Source organism: Hemicordylus capensis, chromosome 14, assembly GCF_027244095.1.
Source record: "Hemicordylus capensis ecotype Gifberg chromosome 14, rHemCap1.1.pri, whole genome shotgun sequence".
Taxonomy (NCBI): domain Eukaryota; kingdom Metazoa; phylum Chordata; class Lepidosauria; order Squamata; family Cordylidae; genus Hemicordylus; species Hemicordylus capensis.
The window spans coordinates 19,574,217-19,588,797 of NC_069670.1; the positions used below are offsets into that span (position 1 = coordinate 19,574,217).

Consider the following 14,581-nt stretch of genomic DNA (forward strand, 5'->3'; position numbering starts at 1 on the left):
GCGCCCACAGAGCCCTGTGGTTGTCTTTGGAAGAATACAGGAGGGGTTGACCATTGCCTCCTCCCGCACAGTATGAGATGGCGCCTTTCAGCATCTTCCTAGATCGCTGCTGCCTGATATAGTACCAGCGGGGATTCGAACTGGCAACCTTCTGCTTGTTAGTCAAACATTTCCCCGCTGTGCCACTGAAGGTGAAGGGCCTAAGTTCAATCCATGGCATCTCCAGATCGGCTTTGGAAAGGCTCCTCTCTGAAACCTCGGAGAGCTGCTGCCAGTCAGAGTAGACAGCAGAGCTAGATGGACTAATGATCTGACTCAGCTGGACGAAGGCAGCCTGTCATGCACTCCTGTAATTCCTCCACTTCCCACTTCCAATGCATGGCACAGGGCTGTATAACTGTGACCCTCCAGCAGCTGTTGGACTACAACTCCCATCACCCCCAACTACAGTGGTCAGTAATCAGGGATGATGGGAGTTGTAGTAGTCCAGCTGCAACAACAGCTGAGCAGCCGTCTTGGCATGGCAGATTCAACTCGGCACTTAAGAGTCATGCTGAGAATGAGAACATGGATACCAGAAAAGAATGTGTTTAATACAAACAGCTACATTTGGCAAGTTAAAATGGTGGAGGTGGCTTTGCTTTCATTGCTTTATTTTCCTGTGTGTTTCCTTCTCCTGGAAATGAAAGAAATATTTACCAGCAGACTATATCAATGAACTTGAATAACATTTTCCTTTGTTGCGACGTAATTCTGAGTAAACAACCTGGAACAGAGAAACAACAAGGGCATAATATGTATACATACTGTATAATACGTATACAGTACTGTTTAAATGGTTCTCTTTCTGTATCTCATCAATGAAATTCAACATCCCCTTCTCTGTTTGTTTTTAGGATGACCCTGAAGACATACCTGTTTTCCCAGGCCTCCAACTGATACCAGATTTTTAAATTTTAATGTGTTTTTATCTATTTTATCTTTTTATGTATTATAAATGTTCTATATTTTATATTGTGTTTTAATTCTGCAAACTGCCTAGAGATTTCAATATTAGGCGGTATATAAATTCAATAAGCAAACAAACCAACATTAACAGATTTGCTGATGTTTTAATATTGTTTCATTGTTTTGATTGGTTATTCCCCATCTCTGACAGCTTTAAAAAAGTCTTTAAAGACGCATCTGTTCACCCAGGCTTTTAATTAATATTGCTTTAATGGTTTTAATGCTGTTTTAAAATATTGTTTAAAATTTTTTAAATTACTGTGGTGTTTTGAACATTTTGCTTTTAAAAAAAACTAATGTTTTACTTTCTGTTTTTATTGTGTTGTAAACTGCCCAGAGACGTAAGTTTTGGGCGGTATAAAAATGTGTCAAATAAATAAAAATAAATAAATATTGATGTATTGTTTATCTTTCTGTGTAAACCACTTTGAGAACTTAGGTTGAAGAGTGGTAAACAAAAATTCGTTGGCGTCGTAGTAGTAGTAATGCTACAGTACAGTGAAGGAATGTAGAAGACGAATAACATAAATATATCTTAAAAGAGAAGTGGGTGAGCTGTCTAAGCAGTTCAGCAAGGCAGAAGCAAAGTTGCTCACACAGCATGAAAAAGGTGAGAAACGAAAGTGAAGGGGCAGCCCTGAGGAGAAACGAGTCATGTCCACCTCAAATGAATCGAGAATTATAAGCCGGAGAGACAAAAAGTTGTGTGAGGGGAAAAGAGTGAGAAAGAAACTTGAGAGGGAATGTTTCTTAAATGAGCTGAAGAATAATTGGACGTGGTATTGTCATGCCAACAATAAAGACAGAGAGCTGCATAGAAACCTCATAAAACCTTCTAGAAATGTTGAAAACATGTTACCATTTAAAACATGTTACATTTAAAACATAAGGAAATGAAGGTGGAGATAGATAAGCTTTATTACGGTCTTTGACCAGTACAGAAGCAAGCAGAAAAATATAATATCATACACATACAGCATAGCAACAATATAGCTTTACGGATACACAGTGGCATGATAAACTATTCCACTACAGCGGTCATTAGTTGTTGGCGTATATTCATTGCTATTAAGCAAAATTTAGCCACATTGTGAGCAGAGGCGTAAATAGGGAAAATAGCGCCTAGGGCAAGCACTGAAATTGCGCCCCTGTCCAAACAGGAATGATGGGACTTGTAGTCAACAATATCTGGAAATCCTTGTTAAAAGGAACACTGTACCATCTAGACATGGTTGTTGATCAAAACCTGAAAACATGAGCCATCTCTGCAAAAGACTTAGAACAACACTCAGGAGTTATGCAAGGATTCCAAGTGTCATTTTCTCTGTCTCATCTCATGCTTTTTTAAAAACATGACTTTGTCCTAGAGGATCACCTGCCCAAATAGCCACTAGCAAAATAGGGGAAGAAGAAGGTGGTGGGGGTCTATAAACCAGTGAATGATTCCTGCCAGCCTTTGTCTTATGATGACTGTTGGCTCATGATGGGTTATCTGTGCATTCACCACACCAGTGCTTACTTTGACACCAAGAGGGAGGAGGAGACATTAATTTGCCACACTAGACAGAGGAATTTGCAACAGGAGCAGACAGCCAAGTTCTGCCAGGGCCAAAACCAGCCCCTGCCAGACGAAGAAATCAGTGTAATTTGCCCCTTCCTGTCACAAGCAGTGTGCTGTTCTTTTATGATTGACTCTAACTCTCAAATATCCCAGTCATGGATGGAAAATTCAGGGTCAATTGACAAGAGACACATTTTCTACATGGAAGTTTATTCTGTGCAGGTGTTGTGCAGAAACCCATGTGCAGTGACCGTCAGGGGCATAGCGAGGTTGAAATGGGCCAAGATGAGATTTTAAAATGGGCCCCCAGCCCCTCAAAGTCCAGGGCCTCCACACATCCCAGGCCCCCAAGGATGTAAGTCTGATATTTCAAAATATGTATGCTGCCTGGAAATACATTTCACTGAATAAACACATGGACACTTCACAGTATATAGTGATATACATTGAGTACTATATATTTGTGCTACTTTTAATGCCTAGAACACATTAGCAACGCTAATTATTAAAATGGCCCCCTCGCTGCAGATTAGCAAAGGAGACTTTCAACCATGCAGGGTGAGCCTATGTTTGTTTTCTCAGAATTCTGAACAAATTCACTCAAGTTTGATTCCAGGAGGTTTTTCACACGAGGCTTTTAAAGCCCTTTAACACACATCTCCTCTGGAATGGAGGTTCTGCATTCACATGTTGGCCAGATGTACCCTGAAGTCCTGTGAGTTATTGGAGAGTAGTTCACACACAAGAAAAATAAAATAAAATAAAAGCACAACACATGCTTCACAGTTCTCACTCAGACCTTCTGAGTTGCAAAACAACTTGAACATAAGTGCATTTATAAATGAATGAATGAATAAATAAATATTTGTTCCAGAAGTTTTTGTGATTTTCTGACATGAAACAAGCCACTTATAGGCCTTAGATAGTTTTTGTTTTTAAAGCCACCACATTTTTCAGTCTGTTTTAAATTAAATATTCAGAGATTTCTTAGTCTCGCGTCTCCCCCCCCCCCCCCCAATATCAAAGCCCTATGGCAAGCAGATCCCTATATAGGGCAGTAACCACAAAAAGGAATTCACAGCCTACCTTGCAGAAGCTGTGCTGGATGGTCTGCTCTGCTGCAGGGAGCTCTGCCAGCCTCCTCCTTCCTGCCTTTCTTGGGGCCTGCCCAGTTCAGGCTTCAGGGAGGTCTACTCGGAGGAGGCCTCTCTGGAAGCCCCGCTGCCCACCCATCAGCTGAGAGGCCAGGAGAGAAGAGCTGCTCTGCAGTTTGCAGGCTGCTCCGATCCTAGGCTGGAGGCAAGTGGCTGAGGGGCCCTGGGGCTGGGCAGGTGGGCAATGGGGTGGGGGTGGCAGGAACTGGCATGGTGCCCCCACCTCAGTGGCGCCTAGGGCACGTGCCCTGCCGGCCCCCCCAGTTCTGCCTATGATTGTGAGTAAACATATGTAAATGAAATAAAATGTATGCTTCATCTCCTCTGCCTGGTAAATCCATAATCAAAGGTAAAGTGTGGAGCCAGCGTGGTGTAGTGGCTAGAGTACTGGTCTAGGCCCGGGGAGACCCGAGTTCAAATCCCCATTCAGCCATGAGACTTGCTGGGTGACTCTGGGCCAGTCACTTCTCTCTCAGCCTAACCTACTTCACAGGGTTGTTGTGAGGAGAAACCTAAGTATGTAATACACCACTCTGGGCTCCTTGGAGGGAGAGCAGGATATAAAACGAAATAAATAAATAAAATAAAATAAAATGACATTAATGATTCACACAAATCCCTCCAAAAGTTACCATATAATAAGACATGACCCACATCTTCGATGGCCTGTGTACTACAGGGACAGTAGCATTCAGAGTAGGGAGTCCCACCATATCTGCCATATAACACTGCTGAGGGCAGCATATCAACACAAATGCTCTACGATATTTAGAGACTATTAGGGCTTGACAGTAATCAGCTGGCTTAGTGCTAAGAGCATGTCTTGCAAAGAAGGTGGAGGGATGCCAAAAGTGAGACTGAAGAGGATGCTCAAGGCATATACGTGGACGCACATTCATGGAGAAGGCAGAACAGGGGGATATTCTGAAGGAAATCACATTTCTGTGAATATCCTGAAGGAAATATTATTCTATGATTTCCTTCAGGATATTCACAGAAATGTGATTTCCTTCAGAAGTGTGATTTCCTTCAGAATATCCCCCCTGTTCTGCCTTCTCCATGAATGTGCGTCCACGTATATGCCTTGAGCATCCCTTCTGAATATTCAGAATATTCTGAAAGAAATCACATTTATTCAAGGAAAAAGAAAAACCAAGTTTAAAATGTGAAATCGGTGTCTGCTCTAAGAGCAGATAGGAAACAACCATGAAGGGGAAAGCAGTGTGATGGGGGTTACTGAGACAGTTGCTGGGGCACAGGAGATGCCTTGATGTGTTTGAAAACTCAGGGTACATAGGAAGCTGCCATATACTGAGTCAGACCATTGGTCTATCTAGCTCAGTATTGTCTACACAGACTGGCAGCAGCTTCTCCAATCTCTTTCAGCCCTGTCTTGGAGATGCTGCCAGGGAGGGAACTTTGAACCTAGATGCTCTTCCCAGAGTGGCTCCATTCCCTGAGGGGAATATCTTACAATGCTTACAAATGTAGTTTTCCATTCATATGCAACCAGGGCAGACCCTGCTTAGCTAAGGGGACAAGTCATGCATGCCACCACAAGGCCAGCTTTCCTCTGCCTCAGGGTCCCTCAGAGTGTCTAGTTTAAAGGACTCTTTAATCCTCAGCAATAGTCTTTGGCACAGCCTCTTATTACTGTGCACCTGAGGTGTTTGTGGAGAAAATCCTGCCTGGGCCTCTCTCTTCTTGGCCCCCATGAGAGGGAGTCTGGGGACCAGGTCAAGTTGCTGGCTCTTCACATCTTGCTCAGTTCAAAATTACATTGAATTTTCTTTCTGTTGCTTAACACACACACAAAAAACTGCTGCCAAGCAGGGTTATGAGCTGCAAAGTATTCGTCAAGAGAGAACACAGAGGGCCACAAGAGGACACTCTTGTTCCGTTAATTGCTTTTCAGGGCGGCCTTAAAGTGGCTGGCTGAATGGTCATATCTGAGGGGGAAGGAAATTACCTCAAAATGATAACATGTTTAAAACGCTTAGACATTAGGACCAGGGGTGCAGACCCCTCTCTCAAGCACTGGAGAGGAGTTCCCCCCCTCATTTTACTGATCTCTCCCCTGCACCAAACCTAATAACCCACATCTTCAAACCCCCAAAACATTTTTTATCCCCTCCCACCAAAAGTGTTTCCCCTCAAGCTTTCCATCTGCCTGCATCTCTAAGTAATCAGGACCGCTGCACATGGGTAACGGAGCTAAAAGCAGAGGCCATTTCCCCCAGACTTTCCACGGTGCCTGTACACATTTATTGACTGAGTTAATAATATAAAACATTTATGTACCCAAAGTGGGTGACAAGCAAAACAGACAACAAAAGATCAATCAGGTGCACACACACAGATGCACAAGCACACCAGAAAGGAAACCACACAGCAACTGAAATCTGTCACAGGACCCCGAAATGTCCATAAATGTACACAAGCAAAGCTGCTCAGACTTCTGAAAAGCCTCCTGCCTGCTTGAGATGAAGAAAATGGCCTCGGAGGTGTGAAAAACCCCAAACCCCAAAAGAACAGAAAGATTGACTCAGGCGGAAGTTGTTGTTAACCAAGTTTGCCTCAAACTGAGGTTCAGGACGGTACAAAGTTTGGAAGAAGGCACCTGTGGTTTGTGATCCACAGAAGTGGACAGCGGTGGCCTAAATTTAGCTCTCCATCAGCAAGTGAGAAATTTCCCATTGCCTTTCTCAACTTGCAAGAAGGACAAGGCACGAAAGCGAGAATAAATGTGCTCCTGAATTTCTCTGGGCAAATCCGCCCGAATGGGTCTGGTGTGTCAGTAGCTCTCATGAGTATTTCTTCAGGCCTAACAAAACAGTTAGGGTAGGTACTTGCTTTATTTAAACATCTGTACCCTGCATTCTAGCCTGAAAATGGGTCTTCAGGATTATTTATTATTTCTTGTTTACACAGTCAGACAGGTGTTCTTGACTGGTTTGTTTTATCCAGACATCGAGTCCTTCCCAAGGACCTGGGATGCCAGAATTTTATTGTCAATGGTTATAGATATCGTCGCAGAATATAGGCTGTTCCCAGTAAAGCTGCTTTTTGTAATTGGCTGATGGTGATTTCTGTGGCCCCTATGGTGATGAGGTGCTCTTCAAGGTCTTTTGGGACTGCACCCAGGGCGCCAATTACCACTGGGATTATTTTGGTCTTTTTTTGCCACAGCCTTTCAATTTCAATTTGTAGATCTTCGTATTTGGTGATTTTTTCTATTTCTTTTTCTTCTATTCTGCTATCCCCTGGTATTGTTATGTCGATTATTTTGACTTGTTTTTCTTTCTTCTCGACTACTGTTATATCTGGTGTATTGTGTGGCAGATGTTTGTCTGTTTGTCGTATTATTATTATTATTATTATTATTAGATTTACATTTTATATCCTGCTCTTCCTCCAAGGATCCCAGAGCAGTGTACTACATACTTAAGTTTCTCATGACATACATAAAGACAAAAATACTCCATAAAACCCAGTATAAAGGCAAGTGAAACAACATTATTAAACTACAACGAAAAACAAAATTATTAAAGGAACAGCCAATTCATAAAACACCAGCTGTTTTGTGCCACAGTCACTGTCTGGGGGGGAAGGGTGTTGACAAAGTTACAAGGTGGTCTGCCTCCTTAGGCAAAAGGTTATGTCCATCAGGAGGGTGCCACCATGGACAAGGCCCTGTCTTTGTAGGTACATACCTACCCTCAGATGGGGGGGCACTCAGAGAAGGCCCTCCCGAATTGCCTAAGAGCAGAGGGGGGTGAATTTGGGAGGAACTGTTCCTTCAGGTTCCTTCTGCCACCTTTGTGACTTCTTTTCTCTCCTTTTGGGCCTCTCACTAGAACCAGGGCGGAAGGATCAGTGACTCTATTGCCACCATAGTCTTGTATTTTATTTGCATTGTATTTTATTGTAAGCCACTTTGAACAATAGTCTGAAGAAGCTTCATATAAGTGCCCAAAAGAAATAAAGGGCTAACTTTTCAAGGGAATGGCATCATTGCTGGATTGCAGCTTGCTTCACGTTGCTCACTATACTCTGACTGGCAGCAGGTCTTCAAGGCCTTGGGCAGAGGACAGCTCAGCTTTATGAGGTCTTTTAACTGGAGATTCCAGAGGCTGTACCTGAGATTTTTGCATGTCAAGCATTTGCTTGATCACAGAATCACAGGCCCTCCACAGAGAGATCAAGATCTCTATATTGTTTTCTTTAGACTTGCTTGCTCGCTCTGGCCGCATTCACACGTAACACAAAACCGGAGGTGAAGGGGCCTCTGGTTTCAATTTGTGTACGTCTGAATGCAGGCATCTAAGAAAGAAAATGGACCTGCAGTTTCCCTCCCCAGACCCCGATTCCCACCCGCTATGTCATGAGGTCAGCTGCCTGGACTTCCAGTTCCGCAGTGCCAGCGTTACGTCTGAACGTGGGCACTGCATTCTCCCCCTCTGTAACCGGAGTTGAGGGAAGAAGCTCCTCCCTCGTGCTGGCTGCTATTGGCTGCCGGGGTAGTCCTTCGTTAAGGAAGGAAGTCCTGGCAGCCAGTTCCTCCTCCTATCTGCAATCAGCGAGACTGCAGTTACATCACTCGCCTGAACATCTAAATTCAGACAGGAGAGCAGGGTGGGTTGGGGGAAACCGTGGGTCCACCCACCTCCACCCACCCCCGCTCCCCACCTCTGCTCTTCTGTCCTCGTTATGTCTGGAAGGTGGCCTCAATCTTTCTTCTTCCTTCTGTCTCCAAAAGATGGTTGCCAGGGTAAAGGTAAAGTGTACTGTCGTGTTGGTGTTGACTCCTGGTGACCACAGAGCCCTGTAGAATACAGGAGGAGTTGACCATGGCCTCCTCCTGCACAGTCTGAGATGATGCCTTTCAGCACCTTCCTATATCGCTGCTGCCGGATATAGGTGTTTCCCCTAGTCTGGGAAACATACCAGTGGGGATTCAAACTGGCAACCTTTGGCTTGCTGGGCAAGACATTTACCTGCTGTGTCATTAGGTGGCTCAGGTTGCCAGGTTACTTATTATTTTTGTTTACACAGTCAGACAGGTGTTATTGACTGGTTTGTTTTATCCATACATCGGGTCCTTCCCAAGGACCTGGGATGGCTGGATTTTATTGTCAATGTTGTTGCTGCTGTTATAGATATCGTCGCAGAATATAGGCTGTTCCCAGTAAAGCTGCTTTTTGTAATTGGCTGATGGTGATTTCTGTGGCCCCTATGGTGTTGAGGTGCTCTTCAAGTTGTTTTGGAATTGCACCCAGGGTGCCAATTACCACTGGGATTATTTTGGTCTTCTTCTGCCACAGCCTTTCAATTTCAATTTGTAGATCTTTGTAGATATTTATTATTATTATTATTATTATTATTATTATTATTAATTCTCATAGACGTGCCTCTGTGGGTATGCGTCCCGGCAACCCAGCGGATTGGCTGGGCGGTGGAGGTGCCAGATTGGCTGGTTGGCTGCATAGGGAAGTGGCCGTTTGGGGAGGAAAAGGAAGGAAGGAAAGCGGGCAAGTGGAGAGGAGAACTGAACGGACTGGGGCAGAAGGGAGGGGAGAGAAAGCGGGGGAGCCTGGCTGGGCAGAGACAAACAGTTGGCCGCTTCGGAAGATGCTCTCTAGAGGGAGGGCTGCAGGAAGGAGCTGGCTGAACGCTTGGTGGCCCGACACCAGGGACTGGAGAAAGGAGGATGCAGAAATGGCCAGCAGGGAAAACACAAGCAGGCTAAAAAGCGGATGCGGGGGGGGGAGCACGAATGAGAGAGAGAGAAAGAGAGACAAAGAGGTGGAAACGGAGGAGGGAGCAAACTGGGGCAGAAGGCTTGGGGGAGGGGAGTAGGAGAATTGGCCGGCCCACGCTGGCGGGCCTGGCCTGGCGACCGGTGGTGGCCGCAGACTCTAGCGATTGAGAGAGGCAGGTGGTGGGGGAGACAGAGCGAGTGAGAGAGGCACGCAGGGGGGGAGACAGAGAGCGAGAGAGGCATGGGGGGGGAGAAAGAATGAGCGAGAGAGGCTCGCGGGGGAGAGAGAGCGCGAGCGAGGGAGGCGGTGGGGGGGGGCAGAGCGAGCAAGAGAGCTCTTGTGGGGGGGACAGAGCGAGGGAGAGAGCTCTTGTGGGGGGGACAGAGCGAGGGAGAGAGCTCTTGTGGGAGGACCAGCCAAACAAATTCTCCCAACTAACCCCAAAAAGGAAGTGAACTACAGTTCAGCTAGTTATAATTATATTATTATTATTATTATTATTATTAATAATCATATTTGTAAGGTGTAAGGTTGCAACCTGTTTTTTGAGTCACAGCAAACCAGCAGAAACCCAAAGCCATGGAGGGGAGGGCTTCTTTCCCTTTCACTGTTTTACACAAGATGCGTGTTTGAGAAGCGCAATGCTTCATTTCATGTTGTGCATCTGCTGTCTCCCCCTCTTACTGCACAGCTATTAAAGGCACAGCTATGCTGCCTTCCACTTCATCAGGCCAGCCTAAGCCTCTCTCTGCTTCCTGCTGCAGATGCCAACTGTTTTCTGCCCAAAGCACCGGCCAGACCCAACGATTCAGCGGGCGATGTTTTCTGAACGTACAGAGATAAGTAAGGAAAGCATCCCCTTTCTGCATTCCTAATTCTCACCACACTGTGAAAAGCATAGGAGCCCCACCAGGAAAAAGGTTGGCAGCTCTGCGGGATAGCTGGCTGCAGCTGCTGCTCTTTATATAGGCGAAAGCAGCAGTGGAAACAAGTGGACAGATTCTGAGAACAGGGTGCTGCCTACGACATCCAGACCACATTCTTTTGTTCTTTTGCTATTTGCTCAATACAAAACATATCCCCCCACCCCGTCCTGTTGCTCAGAAAGCTCTATATAACTCGGCCAAGCTTGCCTATGTGAATGTGTGGTTTCCCTATCTTGAGCGCCTGTACCACAAGCTCGGAGCTGGACACCACAACTGCAACACGTTTGTCACAAGTACCCAGACACCTTGGTGGTGATCATTTGCAGGACCTTGCAAAATGCAGCTCAGCAACCACAGCTCCTTCATCCCCTGAAAGAGCATGAGCGGACCGTTGGAGGAAGAAAGAGGTAAATATTGGTTTCTCTTTTGTGCGGGGGGGGGGGGGGGAGAATGATAGCATCTCTGGTGTGTACCAGCTTCTATATTTATCACCATGGTTGTCATTGTTTGCATTAACCTCTCTTTCTCCATTCCGCTCTGGCAAAGAACCGCTCTGCAGCTTCGTTGGCATGATGGTTAATATAGCCCAAGGTGAAACTACTACTACTAAAACTGCTACTACATGGTGTGGTGATTAGAGCTTCAGACAGGGACTGGAGAGGGCTAAGTTCAAATCCCCACTCAGCCCTGAAACTCACTGAGTGATTCCATACCTGCCAACATCTCTCTATTTCCCATTATGGAAGTTTTTCACACCCGGCTTTTAGTTCGCATCTCCTCCGGAAAGGAGGAGTGCGTTCACATACTGGCCACATTTACTCACTGCAAGCTCTCAGGGAGCACTTCATACACAATTCGGGTTTTTCATTGCGCGTTGGAATGTAGCCCAACTTATATCCAGGGTAAAAAAAAATCCAATCTTTGTGTTGGTTTTTTTGGGCAACTTCGAATTCGCAGTAAAGCCTCGCAAAGTAAACCCGCGGTAAAGGCTGCTGTCTTGGCAGGTATGTGATTCTGAACCTGTCACTTTTCTCCACCTCACAGGGTTTCTGTGACGATAACCAGAAGCATGTGCTTTGGGCTCTTTTCCTTTGAATATCCCATGCAGAACGGATCTGTCCTTGCCAACCAGGCGTGGTTGAAGCCGTGGATTATGACACCTCGGTTCTATAGAGACATCCACCGCCTTTTTATAACGTCAGTTTTTATCAGATTTCCAGGTAATCAAATCAAATCTCTTTATTTCGGTCAGCGACCAGCATAAGGTTAAAACAAATGTAGAAGAGAAAATAGTCCTACTACAAACAATAAAACCAAATAGACTAAAAAAGTTCTTCTGAACATAGATCAAGGTACTGAAAATGGATCTACCAAAACTACTAAAAATACATAACTTAGGATAAAAGGAGACAGCAGCATTTCATACTCATTAGATTATTACATACAGATCAAGATTTAAACAGTTGCCTTCCCGACTCCTGAATCTGAGGGGGAGATTTCCAGGTATATCAGACATGCTAGAGCCAAATCCCTCAGCAAACACTGAATTTTAGAGGGCAGGGAGGTCATGTAGGGAAAAATAAGCTCTCTGGTAAAAGCCATCCAAACATCGCACAGGCTGATGCAGGTCATGGAGCATGTTCTGCCCTCTGTTATGGGTATATCTACAGGAGAGATTAAAATGACTCCGTCATGCCTTCTCTCTGTGAATTCTGGGAACTGTCGCTCTGAGGGGAGCTGGGGAACTGTTAAGAGAGAATTCCCAGCACCCCCTATCAAAACTAAAATTGCCAGGATTCTTTTCGCAGAGCCATGACTGTTGAACTGGTATACATTTGCTATAAAAGGTATAAACCAATATAAACATTGTTTTTAAGCACTATCTGTTTGAGCTTGATGGTTAGTAACTGGGCATATTCTGGCCTTGTGAACCGTATAACTTCCTGTCTCCCTCCTGTGGCAAGAAGTGAGCTAGACAAGAGGATGGAAATGTAATTGAATAAAGATCAGAAAAATTGAATACAGATCAGGAAACCTTAAGCCATGTTTGGTACCCAAAGGCAGGGCATAAACAAACAAACAAACAAATAAATAAATTTAAACCCCTTTAACTCGCATCTTCCGGAATGGAGTTTACATATGTAAACATGTGTTTACATATCTGCCAGATTTATTATTTATTTATTTGATTTATATACCGCCCCTCCAAAACTGGCTCAGGGCCATTTACAACAATGTACCCCGAAGTCCCTGCGAGTTATCGGGGATCAGTTCACACCCAATTTGGGTTTTTCACTGCGCGTTAGAGTGCAGCCCGATTTACATCTGGGGTAAAAAAAAAAATCCAGTATTGGTGTTGGATTTTTGGGAAGACTTTGAGTTTGCAGTAAAGCCTCCCAGTAAAGCCTAGTGTGTAAAAGTCCCAGGTGTGTTATCAGCATTCATTTATATAGGTCTTTTACCATGTAAAATAGAATCACAATCCTTTTCATTCATGTCCACAACAGCCTTGTAAGAAAGGTCTTGGGGAGGAGAGCCAGTCTTGTGGTAGCAAGTATGAATTGTCCCACTTACTTAGCAGGGGTCACCTTGGCTTGCATTTGAATGGATGACTGCACTTGAACTCTGTCTGCTGTAAGATATTCCCCTTAGGGGATGGGGCCCTAACTGTGTGGTAGAGCATCTGCTTTGCATGCAAATGGTCTCAGGTTCAATCCCAGGCAGAATCTCCAGGTAGAGCTGGGAAAGACTCCTGTCTAAAACCACGGAGAGTTGCTGCCTGTCAGTGTAGACAATGCTGAGCTAGCTGGACTGATGGTCTGACTCGGCAAAAGGCACCTTCCTATGTTCCTAAGGTCACAACTTATTCCAGTGTAAGAGATGGGAGAATGAGTCTGGGAGATTGCATTTTCCCTAAGTTCACCCACAAAGACTGGCCGTTGAACTGCAGCCTCCCAGATCAGAGAGCAATTACTATCTACCCACTGAAAGCATAACCAGCTTGCAGTAGGTCCTTATACCTTTAGATTTTTCCCTTGCGATGCTTGTCTTCTCTTGTTCCCTTCATGACTCCTTGATGCAAAATCTAGATGGGCGTAGCAAATGTCTTCCTGCTTTGAAAAAGGAGGGAGAAAAGAACCTGTTATCTGAGTGCTTAAATTTCTAGCCTGCCTAGAAAAATTTCTAGCCTAGAGGTTTGTGGTATGTGACAATAGGCATATATAAAAAAATCAGCTATACAGATAACATTATAGCTCCACTAACTTGATTCTGGCTACTAATTACCCTTGCTAACTGAGCAAAGGGACCAGCGTGGTGTAGTGGCTAGAGTGCTGGACTAGGACCGGGGAGACCCGAGTTCAAATCCCCATTCAGCCATGAGATTTGCTGGGTGACTCTGGGCCAGTCACTTCTCTCTCAGCCTAGCCTACCTCACAGGGTTGTTGTGAAAGAGAAACTCAAGTATGTAGTACACCACTCTGGGCTCCTTGGAGGAAGAGCAGGATATAAAAAATGTAAAATAAAAATAAATAAATAAAGTGGTGATTCTCTTATATTTAGCAGGGGGAGAGTAACTGGCCCTATCCAGCTCCAGCACGGCATCCCTCCAGTGGCTGTTCCTGGTATCTGCCTTATGTTTCTTTTTAGCTTGTGAGCCCTTTGGTGACAGCCACTGACAGGGGACCTTTTTATTTATGTACTAGTAATTTTAAGCCCGTTAAAATAACAGGCGCTAGTACCTGTTGTTGTTGTTGTTGTTGTTCCCTTTATTCCTTTCCTCTCTCGTTCGCCCTCCTTTCCTTTTATTTTGTTTTTTCCCCCTGTCTTTCCTTTGTCTTCCTTTTCTCTCTCTCTTCCTCTGTTTCCTTGTCTTCCTTTCTTCTCTCCCCCTCTCCCTCTCTTCCTTTCTTTCTTCCACCTCTTCTAACTCCCATCTTTCTGTTTTCTTGGTCTTTTCCTCTTTTCTTTCTTTAATGGGCTTGTTCTTTGGGGCTGGCTGCTCCTCCCTCCCTCCCTCCCTTTTTGGGGGGGGGGTCCTTCTCCCTCATTTCTTTCTCCTTTTTTTCTACTTCCTTCCTTCCTTCCTTCCTTCTCTCTTTCCTACTTTCCCTCCCTCCCTCCTTGTTTCTATTGTCCTTTTCCTTCCCTCCTCTCTCTTTTCTCTCCTTC

The 14,581-nt window shown here is 44.9% G+C and overlaps 1 long non-coding RNA gene across 1 annotated transcript in view; it reads left to right on the forward strand.

The window, feature by feature from the left end:
* The window catches only part of LOC128337716 (uncharacterized), a 50,504-nt gene extending 49,101 nt beyond the window's left edge, over positions 1 to 1,403 (forward strand). The window contains exon 3 of the long non-coding RNA XR_008312408.1: positions 897 to 1,403. This is a non-coding gene — a long non-coding RNA (uncharacterized LOC128337716). The remainder of the gene's footprint in view (positions 1 to 896) is intronic.
* Positions 1,404 to 14,581: the final 13,178 nt, after the last annotated feature.